Raw genomic sequence first — 14,353 nt, 5'->3', positions numbered from 1 at the left:
CTATCGGGCCGACTGAGATGACTGAACCTAATAGCGTGTCAAGGCCTACATCGCTAATGCATTTCCTATATCTTCTTTTCTTTTAAAATGACAACATTAACAGACAGCAATAAAGTATATCACATTGAAAGTATTATACATGTCCTTCGGTCACATTTTTTAAATACTATTTATGGCTTTAACAATCCATGCATTATAAAGTAGAAACATAGACAGAAAACTTAACATAGTACAATTATACATGCAGTGAACATCTTTGTTTTATATTTAATAGTAGTTCCTGAGCAAAATCTTTGTTTTGCTGATTTATATAAAATGAATACATCTTGTGTCAAGGTGGCTGTTGTATTACAGAAATTATTTAGCACAGTTTTAGATGACAGAAATGCTCAGCTTAGCTGTGCAGTTCTCATACCTAAAGGGCAACATATGACATCACCTATAACAAGAGACACACATATTAATTTCTCCACCATTGTGTTCTCAGAAATGGGCCACTGTTCTGCCCACTGAAAAGGATATTTCCCAAAGTTATATTACTAATTTCCAGTTGGTAGGCTCTTTTTTCCTCCAGTTGCTGGGAATAAAATATTTCCTTTCAAATTTATATATATTACACATACATACATGTGTGTGTGTGTGTGTATTTGTGTGTATTAATTCATCAGTCCAGTGCTATTGTGTTTCCCTCTTGTGAATCTGCTGTTTTAAAAGGTGAATGCTTCTTCTGTAAAAGCATTGTTCACTTGTGAGATGTAGTTGCCATAACCTTTTTTGGTAACACTTTATATGCACAGCACTGTGTAATTACATTGTAAAAACATGTGTACGTACACATAAATACAACATTATTATGCATAGTTACAATGTACTTAACGTGTACATCTTTTTGTATTATATGTGTACTCTACTCTAAGTACACAATTGTATCAGAAAATGGTTAGGGTTAGGATGGGGTTTGAATTAGAGGTAGGGTTATATCATGCAAACAAGTGTACACATTGTAACTATGCATAATAAAACTGTAATTATGTGCAAGTACACATATATTTACTAAGTAACTACTATGTAAATATACAGTAATTAGAGACACCATGTAAACTGTGTATCTAGACCTCTCATGTATCATACTTTGGGATGTACAATTTCATTATTTCAGTTTTCTGGACACTTCTCTAACCTAACTGGCCAACACTGATATCATTTCTAAGTATAGTAATTATATTCACTCTGTAAGTGTTTGTTTATAAGTAAGATTCATTTCAAATTGTGATCATGGAAGATGAGGGATTGCTCTCAGCTACCTTATAATTGCCTGTTAATTAATGCATCCTTCCTCCACATTCTCCTGCCCTATGGACTGTCAGTGATACATATTACATTAATTAGTTTGGTGTATATGTCTTTAAAATAAATAATTCTGCTTCTGTATTAACCCTGTTTTTGTTTGTTTCCTAGGCTTTCTAAACAATAAATAAATGCATATGCATGTTCAGCTTTTAAAAGTAGTGATAGAAATACAGCAATTTGAAGTGCAAAGATCATTGCAAATTTTCAGTATGAATAAGTACTCTGATAAAGGCATGAGTCAGAACGTTTGTCTGCTTGAGTGTGTTTCTTGGAAGTATTACCTCATAGGGATAAAACAATGGCTGATTTATTTAGCAAATCCCTAAGTTGCTGCAGTTTTCTTGACAAATCCACAGGTAAAGTATATATCTTGTGGAGTCCTCACGTGGTAAAGACATGATAACATGTGATGAAGACTTACCATTCTCCTAAGATGTTGTGGGGAGTGGCTGCACATAATTGGAAATTCCTAATTTGTGGGGAAAAACAGGAGGGGTAAAGTAATTGGGCACAATAAAAAAAATAAAAGAATTTTAGCAATTAGCCTGTCCACGTTCTCAGTGAAGTTATTTACAAACCGCTAACCAAGATCATGCAGCAGTCTCTTGACACAGGGGTGGTACCGACAGACTGGAAAATGGCAAATGTAATACCGATCCACAAAAAGGGAAACAAAACTGAACCAGGTAACTCAAGACCAGTAAGCCTGACTTCTATTATATGCAAACTTATGGAAACTATAATAAGATCCAAAATGGAAAAGTACCTATACGGTAACAGGGTGCTGGGAGACAGTCAACATGGTTTTAGGAAAGGAAGATCATGTCTAACTAACTTGCTTGATTTTTTGGAGGATGCAACTTTGGTAATGGATAATTGCAACGCATATGACATGGTTTATTTAGATTTCCAGAAAGCTTTTGACAAAGTCCCACACAAAAGATTAATTCGTAAACTGAACTCAGTAGGGATTCAAGGAAACACAGGTACATGGATTAGGGAGTGGTTAACATGTAGAAAACAGAAAATACTGATTAGAGGAGAAACCTCAGAATGGAGTGTGGTAACCAGTGGTGTACCACAGGGATCAGTATTAGGTCCTCTGCTATTCCTAATCTACATTAATGATTTAGATTCTGGTATAGTAAGCAAACTTGTTAAATTTGCAGACAACACAAAAGTAGGAGGAGTGGCAAACACTGTTGCAGCAGCAAAGGTCATTCAAAATGATCTAGACAAGGTTCAGAACTGGGAAGACACATGGTAAATGACATTTAATAGAGAAAAGTATAAGGTACTGCACGCAGGAAATACAAATGTGCATTTTAAATATCATATGGGAGATACTGAAATTGAAGAAGGTATTTATGAAAAAGACCTAGGAGTTTTTGTTCACTCAGAAATGTCTTCATCTAGATAATGTGGGGAAGCTATAAAAAAGGCCAACAAGATGCTTGGCTACATTGTGAAAAGTGTTGAATTTAAATCAAGGGAAGTAATGTTAAAAATGTAAAATGCATTAGTAAGACCTCATCTTGAATATTGTGTTCAGTTCTGGTCACCTCGCTATAAAAAAGATATTGCTGCTCTAGAAAGAGTGCAAAGAAGAGCAACCAGAATTATTCCAGGTTAAAAGGCATGTCATATGCAGACAGGCTAAAAGAATTGAATCTGTTCAGTCTTGAACAAAGAAGACTACGTGGCGACCTAATTCAAGCATTCAAAATTCTAAAAGGTATTGACAGTGTCGACCCAAAGGACTTTTTCAGCCTGAAAAAAGAAACAAGGACCAGGGGTCACAAATGGAGATTAGACAAAGGGGCATTCAGAACAGAAAATAGGAGGCACTTTTTTACACAGAGAATTGTGAGGGTCTGGAATCAACTCCCCAGTAATGTTGTTGAAGCTGACACCCTGGGATCCTTCAAGGAGCTGCTTGATGAGATTCTGGGATCAATAAGCTACTAACAACCAAACGAGCAAGATGGGTCGAATGGCCTCCTCTCGTTTGTAAACTTTCTTATGTTCTTATGTTCTTATGTTCTAAATTATTGAAGCAATTATTATATGTAAAAGAATGACATCATAGAAATGTTTTAAACCTAGGTAATTCAAAGTATCTGTGCAGTTACATGGTGGCGAGAATTCAAAACTCATTTGGACTAAGAGTATATGTATTTATTTCATAGTATTTATTTTAGAGGCAAAATTAGATTTTATATTTGTTGTATAGCTGTTGCCATAGTTGCAGTGGGGGCAGCCATTATAGTTGCACCCCACCCCCCCCCTCCCCCGTATAAAAGAATCTTAGTAGAAACAATACTAGAGAACACTAGAGAACACAACTACTAATGAACCGAGTTTACTGATCAATCCTACAGATACTTCAAGAGGTCACATGAGGAACATGGAGACATTGAAATCATGTGAGCAACTATGAAAGCAGTGATTAGGTAGTGAGGAGGAAGATGCTTCTTCAACTTCTTTAGAGATTAGTTTACAGTTAAGGTCATTTAGAATGGGATCTTGTAAAAACATAAGAACATAAGAAAGTTTACAAACGAGAGGAGGCCATTCGGCCCATCTTGCTTGTTTGGTTGTTAGTAGCTTATTGATCCCAAAATCTCATCAAGCAGCTTCTTGAAGGATCCCAGGGTGTCAGCTTCAACAACATTACTGGGGAGTTGATTCCAGACCCTCACAATTCTCTGTGTAAAAAAGTGCCTCCTATTTGCTGTTCTGAATGCCCTCTTGTCTAATCTCCATTTGTGACCCCTGGTCCTTGTTTCTTTTTTCAGGGCGAAAAAGTCCCTTGGGTCGACATTGTCAATACCTTTTAGAATTTTGAATGCTTGAATTAGGTCGCCACGTAGTCTTCTTTGTTCAAGACTGAACAGATTCAATTATTTTAGCCTGTCTGCATATGACATGCCTTTTAAGCCCGGAATATTTCTGGTCGCTCTTCTTTGCACTCTTTTCTAGAGCAGCAATATCTTTTTTATATAGCGAGGTGACCAGAACTGAACACAATATTCAAGATGAGGTCTTACTAGTGCATTGTACAGTTTTAACATTACTTCCCTTGATTTAAATTCAACACTTTTCACAATGTATCCGAGCATCTTGTTAGCCTTTTTTATAGCTTCCCCACATTGTCTAGATGAAGAGTCAACAAAAACTCCTAAGTCTTTTTCATAGATTCCTTCTCCAATTTCAGTATCTCCCATATGATATTTATAATGTACATTTTTATTTCCTGTGTGCAGTACCTTACACTTTTCTCTATTAAATGTCATTTGCCACGTGTCTGCCCAGTTCTGAGTCTTGTCTAGATCATTTTGAATGACCTTTGCTGCTGCAACAGTGTTTGCCACTCCTCCTACTTTTGTGTTGTCTGCAAATTTAACAAGTTTGCTTACTATACCAGGGGATTTGCTTATTTTAAGAGCTCCTAGTCCCTTTAACACCTCTGCCTCAGTTATGCTAAAGTTATTTAAAACTGGATAGGAAATGGATGACATGTGGGGCATGTTGTCAGTATCTTCCTTTGTAAAAACTTATGAAAAGTAATCATTTAATATATTTGCTATTTTTTTTTTTTCTTCATCTACGATTTTGCCATTTGTATCTCTTAAACATTTAATCTCCTCTTTGAATGTTCTCTTTCTGTTGTAATATTGGAAAAACATTTTGGAATTGGTTTTAGCTCCCTTAGCAATGTTCATTTCTATTTCTCTCTTGGCCTTTCTAACTTCCTTTTTTGACTTGCGTTTGCAGTTCTGTGTACTCTTTCTGCGTACTTTCTTTTTGGTCCTTTTTTAATGCTCTGTAAAGTGTCTTTTTTTCGCTGAATATTTTTTTTTAATTGACTTATTAAACCATTTTGGCAATTTAGTTTTACATTTAGATTTGTCTACTTTAGGGATGTAATTGTTTTGCGCCTGTAGTACTACATTTTTGAAGAACAACCATCCTTCTTCTGTGGGTGTTTTCTCTATTTTACTCCAATCTACTTCTGTTAGTCTCTGTTTCATACCTTCATAGTTTGCTTTTCTAAAATTGTAAACCTTAGCTTTAGTCATTACTTTTGGGGTTTTAAAAAACACTTCAAATGAGACCATGTTGTGGTCTGAGTTTGCCAGTGGTTCTCTGACCTCTGTTTTAGTTATTCTATCTTCGTTATTTGAAAAGACTAAATCAAGGCATGCCTCCCCTCTAGTGGGTGCCTTGACAAATTGTGTTAGGAAGCAGTCATTTGTTATTTCCACCATTTCTATTTCATCCTTCGCGCTACCCACCGGGTTTTTGCATTTTATTTGGGGGAAGTTGAAATCCCCCATTAGTATGGCTTCTCCTTTGCTACACACATTTCTAATGTCATTGTATAACAGATTATTGTGCTCACCGTCTGAATCTGGCGGTCTATAGCATGCTCCTATTATTATGCCCTTTGAATTTTTGTCTGTTATTCTGACCCATATTGATTCGGTTTTATTTTCTTTGTCCAGGTTTAACACCTGGGCTTCAAGACTGTTTCTTATGTATAGCGCTACCCCTCCACCTCTTCTGTCCTGCCTGTCTTTCCTATACAGTGTATACCCACAAATATTATATTCGTCCCCATCACTCTCAGACAACCACGTTTCTGTAACACCTATCACATCATAGTTACCTGTTAGTGCAGTAGCTTCAAGTTCTAGAATTTTGTTTCTGATACTTCTAGCATTTAGATAAATACATTTAATGGTTGTCTTACCTGAGTTGTTGTTCTTGTTTTGATGCGGTCTCCCTTCTGTTTTTTTGTTGATTTCTCCCCCCTTCCTTTCTAGTTTAAATGCTTCTGAACCTGCTCGAGGATCTTTTCTCCGAGTAGACTGGTTCCCTTGTTATTTAAATGCAGTCCATCCCGTCTATACAGATAGTCCTCGTTGTAGAATGTGGTCCAATGATCAAGATAGGTGAAGCCTTCCCGTGTGCACCACGTCTTCAGCCATGCGTTTTGATTAATTATTTCCAGCTGTCCATATGGTCCTTTGCAAGGTGCCGGTAGTATACCAGAAACTACCACAGTTTTGGTTTTCTCTTTTAATTTCCTTCCTAGCTCTCTGAATTTGTTTTGCAGGGATTTTGGTCTGTTTCTTCCAATGTTGTTTGTACCGATGTGGACAACTACTACCGGGTCGTCTCCTGTTCGTTCTAGGAGCCTGTCCACGTTCTCAGTGATGTGCTTGACAGAGGCTCCTGGAAGGCAGCACACTGTTGTAGTAAGGGGGTCCAAACTGCGAACTGAACTTGCTGTGTTTCTCAATATGGAGTCCCCAGCAATCATGACCTCCCTGCTTTTTGCTGTCTGGTCACCACTGTCAATGGGATCTTGGATGTTGTTCCTTTCATTCTCTTGTTGTTGGTTCTGCTCATCAAAATTCTGAAGTGACTCAAATCTGTTGGTTGTTTTGATTTCTGCTGGTTGTGTTTGACGAAGTTTCTTTTTTTCTGTGCTTCTGCCTACCTGAACCCAGCTGTTCTGACCTTCTATCTCCCTGGTGGCTTTCAGTCTGTTAGGGGTGATGCAGACTTCCATGAATTGTGGGTTTGCCAGTTCCTCAAGATCCTGTTGCTGTCTCACTTCTTCCAGCTCCATTTCTAGCATACTTACTAGTTTATGCAAATCCTGGATCGCGGGGCACTTTACGCACACTTGGTTTAGCTCCGCTGGGTTTTCTCGGATTTCTCACATCAAGCAGGTGTCACAGATTACAGGCTTGAAGACCATGTTGAGGGTTTTTTTTTTTTTTTTGAAGTTTAGTTTCTTCTGCAGCTGTCAGCCTGCTTTCAGACTGCTTCTAAACTGCTCTGTACTTTTCCACGCCTGTACTTCTTCCACTCGCTGTCGCTGGGAAGACTGCCTCGTTTAACTGCGTTGTTCTGCTGTGCTGTTGGCTCCTCCCCTCGCCCGTGTCTCAAAACGGCGCTGAATTTGAATCAGCTGCTCCGAGTTTCAGCTTGTTTGTTATCAGAAAAACACACGCGGCTGTTTGACTTTGAGCTGCTGCTGTGTTTCCCCAATGTCCTCTGTTTTCTGATTAAAGCAATTCAAGATGCAATTTCTCCTTACTGCTTCTAAACTGCTTTGTACTTTTCCACGCCTGTACTTCTCCCACTCGCTGTCGCTGGGAATTCATTTGTGTTTCATTTTCCATGGTTCCAGTATGTTAAAGACGCTGTAACAGGGCGAGGAGTCCTGTACATGATTGTTTATTTATTTTTAGAACGGTGTCCCCCACTCCGCCCCTGTGTTTCATTTGTATTATTTTGTATTTTTGTTTGTATCATGATTTATTTATTGTATTTAAGACTGTAGCGTTTTTGTTTGTTATGGGTATGTTTCTGGCGAGGCGAGAGTACCGGAGAACAAGAGAAAGCAGCTGAAAAACAAAACGTATGCGATCACTGAAGGCGATTGCCCAGCCTGACCTGCGGTATGTTGTATTGTTTGTTTGTGTGTTTTTTTGTGTTTAAATATATGTATTTTTTATTTAAATAAACGGCGCATGCCACAGTGCCTTTTGCCCTGCAGTACTGCCTGTGTTTATTCCTGCTTCTGGCCTGACGTCACCACGTCGACTCTCCTGTCATAGACGTTAATGATTTTTTATTGTTCATTTTGTTATTTAATATGCAAATGTGTTAAAGACACTATAATCAGAACATGTAACATTCCGTAATTGTGAAAGAAAGGTTACAAACACGTAAGTAGGCCATTTGACCCACCAGTACTCGTCCACTTCCTAGCCGGTTGATTTCAAAGCTTTGTCAATCGGATATTTTTAAGGTCCTGAAAAAACGGATAGCAAATACTGTTGTTGTATAAAATAAATAAATAAAAAAGCATGGCTTGAGCGGTCTCTGGGCAGCTATTGCAACCTGTACGGTACATGGTACAATGCACTAAATTATATACAGTATTTAAACTGTTTTTGATACAACATTACAGCACATTTCTAACCAACTAACAGTATACCAATCTTCTTAGTTCCGAGGAATGTAGTCACAGCTTGAAAGAACCTCATGCCTATGGTGGATGGTTCAAAGGACATCAATAAAACATTACTTGTAGGAGTATCCTCTGTATTTCCAGGTACACTGCATTACTGATAATGAACTGCAATAAATTCATGAACTCGTCAGACTTCTTCAGCCTGCCACAGACAATCAATAAGAAATAAACAGCACTGATGAGTCGTATAATCATGAAGTAGGATCAACCTCATCAATCTGGTTCAGAGCATGATTGAGCTTAGTTAATAAGATTCTCTACACACAGCACTGCAGCAGACTGCCTCACTTGCTGCAGTCAAACACGCTGGAATTAACCTTCAAACTGGGAAGGTATATATATATATATATATATATATATATATATATATATATATATATCTATATATATATATATATATAGAGAGGATAGAAGAGAGAGAGAGAGAGGAGAGAGAGAGAGAGAGAGAGCTTCTGGTTACTTAGTTACATGATCATGAAGTTTTTTCAAACACCGATAACTTGAACTAAGCTAAGAGACTTTAAGCCTTTATTGGCTGGTATGTCAGAATCTGTCAGTCAGTTATCTTGCTGGTAATACCTATCACTTTAGTAGGTAAAAATTTGTTTTTTAATAAATTTGTTTTTATATTTCCAAATGCCTAGATGCAAAGAGTAGGTAGGGGTTGGCAGAGCTGAAAGGTCACATTGTCATGGGAAGTCTGTTTAGTGCTGGTAGTTAAGATTCCCCAGGCAAGCCCAGAAAAGTAAACAGTGTTCTGTGCTTGTTTTTATAAGTACCAGTAATTTACAGAGATGCTGTGATTCCAGATAACTGCTTTAAAGTTTAAAAATTACTTCTCAGAGTTCCCAGTCTTAATTCTTGAGAGACAATCCTTGAGAAACCATTGCATTCAGGCTGATACCTATTTTTATAAGATGCTTGGATTTTGTCTCAAAGTTTTTCTTGAGTTTAAACCCGATGTACTGGCATGGTGCAGGTCACTGGAGATTTCTGTGGGTTGTTTAGATGTACCCTGAGCTATTTCTACTGTCCCTGTGTTCACTGCTCAGCTAATGAAAGAAAACCAGAAGAAAAAGAAGTCCATTACTTTTTAGACTTTTAAAGTCTAAAGTGAGACAGTGATGTGTACTGACAGGCCATGCTAATTGGAGTAAATTAATTTACCTCAGGCGCTGTGTGTTCACAAAGTGCTGCACTCTCTGTGAATAAATGATGAATGCGAGGACCTGTATAAGATCTTGCTTTTTAAATCATTTAACAGTGCAATCTGCTAATTAGCAAAGAGAAAGCCAGTTTTCAGCTACAATTAAGACAGGCTTCTGTCAGTCAGGGGACTTCAAGCTCCCAGGCTGTAATTTATTCATTTTCAAAGCAGATGTTGTGCACGGGGGCTTCAGAGGGGACGGATGGGCTTAGGAAGCTTCATCAAGTATTTTTTTTTTTCACCCACGAGAGGGAAGAAACTTTGCGCTGTCCTGCAGACGGAAGGAAGTCACAGGATCTCATGTCTCTTCACACAGGAGGGTGTCTCCGATCCCTCAGTCTCTTTGCTTCACTAAGCTCTCATGTCACTCACATGCTGCACAAACTTCAGTAGACTCTCAACACAGATGCCTTCTTCAAACTTCCTGGGCCATGCAAGGGCTTCATATTGTATTTTAGTAGTATTATTTGCACTTACTGTAAATTATACTATATTTAAATATTAATCTTGCATTGTAACCCTAGTACTGCCCTGGAACACCTGTAAGTCACTTTAGATAAAGGTGTCTGCCAAATAAATAATAATAATAATAATAAGAAGAAGAAGAAGAAGAAGAAGAAGAAGAATTATTTCAGGATAAAGATACAGCTTAGGTCTTGCACACACACCTTGTCATTACTTTAATGTCTTGCCTTAGAATGCTCAGTGTTGTAGTGATCATGCCAATGAGCAAACTTAATTTAATTGATCTTAATTTAACGTAATCTAACATACTGTTTAATAAGCAGGTTTCATAAATGTTTTTAGAGTGGTGATGTTTTAGTGATGTGTAATTACTGCTTCCTGTTGCTGGTCATCTTGCTAGGACTACCTTGTAAATGAGGCACCAGTATCTACAGGTTTATTCCTGGTTAAAGAATAAACAAATACATACATCAAATAAGGATCGAGGATTTCAGTTTGGTCCAAGTGCTGTTTCACCTCAAAGAAGACATTATTAGTAGAAATCAATTATAACATACACCCTGGAAGTCTTGCTCAATTTAGAAAATTATAATTCAGATGGCTGGCAAACAATGCACTATATATATATATAGATATATATATAATATATACTATATCTATATATATATTATATTATATATTTAACCCAGCCGTGTAACTGGCAGCAGCTACACGGCGGTCCCAAGCCCGGAAAAATGGGGAGGGGTGGGGAAAGCAATGGCAAACTACCCCACTATTTCTGCCGAAATACTTTATGGATCACAACGAAACGTCTTCAAACATGATGCTGGAAGGTGGACCCCCTGGGCCAGAAGGCACCCAACAAGCGACCAGGGAAGGACAAGGACGAAGTTCGAATAGCTCAGGCAATTATGACGCGGACGGGACAAATCCACCAGGACACCGGTCGGCTGATGCAGACCCATGTGAAAGAACTCGTCTGCGTCTCATGAAGGTTCACAACATCGGAACTTGGAATGTCCGTGGCATGAATACGGGCAAATTGGACATCATAAAAACCGAAATGGAACGACTCAACATCGACATACTTGGTATCAGCGATGATTATACGGTATACTACTCGGGGAATGACAACATCAGACGCAATGGAGTAGCCATCATTGCAAACAAGAAAATTGCAAAGACCGTTCAATGTTTCAAAGCTGTCAACGACAGAATCATGACCGCCCGCTTTCACGGGAAGCCTCACTCGCTCACAATCCTGCAGGTCTACGTGCCGACCACCGATGCGAAAGAAGAGGATATCGAAAAATTTTATTCGGATCTCCAACAAGCAATCGATCAAGTCCCGGCCAAAGACATCATCCTTATTGGCGGGGATTTCAATGCAAAAGTCGGCGCTGGAGGAGAACCACCAGTCGTAGGCAAATTCGGACTAGGTGAACGAAACGAGGCTGGCAACCGTTTGGTTCAGTGCTGCCAAGAAAATCGATTACTGATCGCAAACACGTGGTTTGAGCAGCCTAAACGCCGCGCATACATGTGGATAGCACCGAATGGACAATATCGCAAACCAGATCAACTACCTCCTCTGCCAACAACACTGGAAGAGCTCAGTGCAAGCAGTCAAAACGCTACCCGGTGCAGATTGTGGATCCGACCATCAGCTGTTGGTCGCGAAAGTCAAACTCCGCTTCAACACCATCAAAAGGCAACCAGCACAGCTACGTTTTGACACCTGCAACATCCCAGCAAAATATGCGGTTGAGGTACACAACAGATTTGAGGCACTCAGTGCAACTGAAAAAGCCCCGGATGAATTGTGGGAAGAAATGAAATCGATCATAATGGACACAGCGGAACAACTGATCCCGCACAAAAAGCCAGTGAAAGGACCACAATGGCTCTCGGATGCGACGATCGAAATTCGCCAACAAAAGACGAACAGCCAAAGCCACTGGCAAGAGGCTCGAATTCAGTTTGCTAAATGCGGAATTTCAGAGAGAAGCGAGGAGGGATAAGGAGCTTTACTGGAACGAACGGTGCGCAAAACTGGAAGCTGCAAACAAACAAGGACATACCCGTGAGCTTTTTGCCCATGTGAAGCAGGCATGGGCACCTTTCGCACCCCGAAAAGCAACGACCATCAAAGATCGGAATGGCAAAGTACTACAGAATGAAGACCAAATTAAGATGAGGTGGCAGGAAACGGACCGAGTCCATCAGCCAGTCAGGAAGATTCGATCAAGCAAGAACCAGATATTCTGAAGGAGGAGGTAGCCTGGGCACTGAAAGAACTCCCAAGCAGGAAAGCCCCGGGCATCGACTGCATACCAGCCGAACTACTCAAGCCAATACCGATCCCGATACTCACAGCGCTTTGCCAACTGATCTGGAAGACCAAATCGTGGCCCAAAGAGTGGAAAAGATCAGTCCATGTCCCGCTTCCAAAAAAGGGCGACACGCAAGAATGCTGCAACTATCGGACCATCGCACTTATACCGCACGTAAGCAAAATCCTGCTAAAGATTATTCAAAAACGCATGGCCTCTTCTGTCGAGAGGGAACTCCCTGATGTGCAAGCTGGATTTCAAAAAGGACGTGGAACCAGAGATCAAATTTCAAACTTGCGGTGGATCATGGAGAAGACTCGCGAATATCAAAAGAACGTGTATATGTGTTTCATTGATTACAGCAAAGAATTCGATTGCGTTGACCATGGCAAGTTATGGAAATGTCTGAAGCAAATGGGCGTCCCAGAACATCTAGAACAACTGATAAGATCGCTCTACAAGAATCAAGAAGCCACGGTCAGGACAGCATTCGGCAACACGTACTGGTTTGAGATCGGAAAAGGCGTTAGACAAGGCTGCATTCTATCACTGGCCATGTTCAACCTATATGCCGAAACGATCATGAGACGATGTAATCTGGAAGAATCACCGATCGGAGTGAAAATTGGAGGGAGGAACATCAACAATCTTCGATACGCCGACGACACGACTTTGCTCGCAGAGAGTGAAAAAGACCTAGAATATCTGGTCCGAAAGGTCAAAGAAGAAAGCAAGTGCATGGGTTTGTACCTCAACATCAAGAAAACAAAGGTAATGACAACAGCAGGCAATGGTACACTCCACTTGACAATTGACAATGAAGAAATCGAATCAGTCCAAGATTTCCTCTTCCTTGGATCCAAGATCGACCGAGGTGGCGAATCGGGACCAGAAATCAAACGCAGAATCGCACTTGGGCGCAGCGCAATGCAGGGAATGGCAAAAATATGGAAGAGCAATGACATCAGCATAGCAACAAAGACTCGCATAATCAATGCAATCGTTTTTCCGATTTCCACATACGCATGCGAAAGCTGGACGCTCAAGAAGGCCGACAGAAGGAGGATCGATGCTTTCGAACTTTGGTGTTGGAGACGATTGCTGCGAACACCATGGATGGCAATGGTCACAAACAAGACGATCCTTGAACGTGTCAAACCACAAACATCGTTAGAGGGAAAAATCACGAAACAGCGGCTCTCATATTTTGGACACATCATGCGAGCTAATTCCCTAGAAACAGCATTAATGCTCGGCACAGTCAGTGGGTCAAGAAGAAGAGGGCGTCAGAGAACCCGCTGGCTGGACACAATCAAGGCTGACACAAACATGCACATGAAAGATCTGAAAGAAGCGGTCAAAGACAGAAATGCGTGGAGAATGATGACCCATAAAGTGACCAAAAGTCGGCCTCGACTAAACGGATTTTAAATAATAATATATATATATAATTTTGTTGAGAAAGTTATAGACTAGTAAACAAAATTGACACATTTCAAATTCATGTTAATCATATAAAAAGAACCATTAAGACTTTAAACAATGTGGCTCTTAGTACACTGTAATAACACAATAATTGCACACATGGTTGTGTAATTACAATGCAGCAATGTTCTTAATTACATAATGAAAAATGTTGGCAGTTGTTTGCATCTTTTGTAATTACGTATGTGGCTTGTATTTAAAATGTAATTACTGCATAACCACAGTGTTACATGTGAGTGTTATATCCATGGGAAACTCATGGGAACACTGCAGATCTCCAGTGCAATTTACCATGGGAAACTTGTATAACATATTACCCACATACAGTTACACATGCTACTCATATCTACTATACACACGGCACAACAACTTCTATGATTGCGAGGACTTGATTCCATACATAAACAACAAAGTATTTAAGAAAGGTTATCGTAGTACTCTATATACATTAAGTAA

At 39.5% G+C, this 14,353-nt stretch overlaps 1 pseudogene; it reads left to right on the top strand.

Moving 5' to 3' along the window:
• Positions 1 to 10,899: 10,899 nt before the first annotated feature.
• On the top strand, positions 10,900 to 12,100 carry LOC121303535 (annotated as a pseudogene).
• Positions 12,101 to 14,353: the final 2,253 nt, after the last annotated feature.

The sequence above is a fragment of the Polyodon spathula genome, chromosome 33 (assembly GCF_017654505.1).
Source record: "Polyodon spathula isolate WHYD16114869_AA chromosome 33, ASM1765450v1, whole genome shotgun sequence".
In the NCBI taxonomy this organism is placed as follows: domain Eukaryota; kingdom Metazoa; phylum Chordata; class Actinopteri; order Acipenseriformes; family Polyodontidae; genus Polyodon; species Polyodon spathula.
This window is presented reverse-complemented; position numbering and strand designations above follow the sequence as displayed.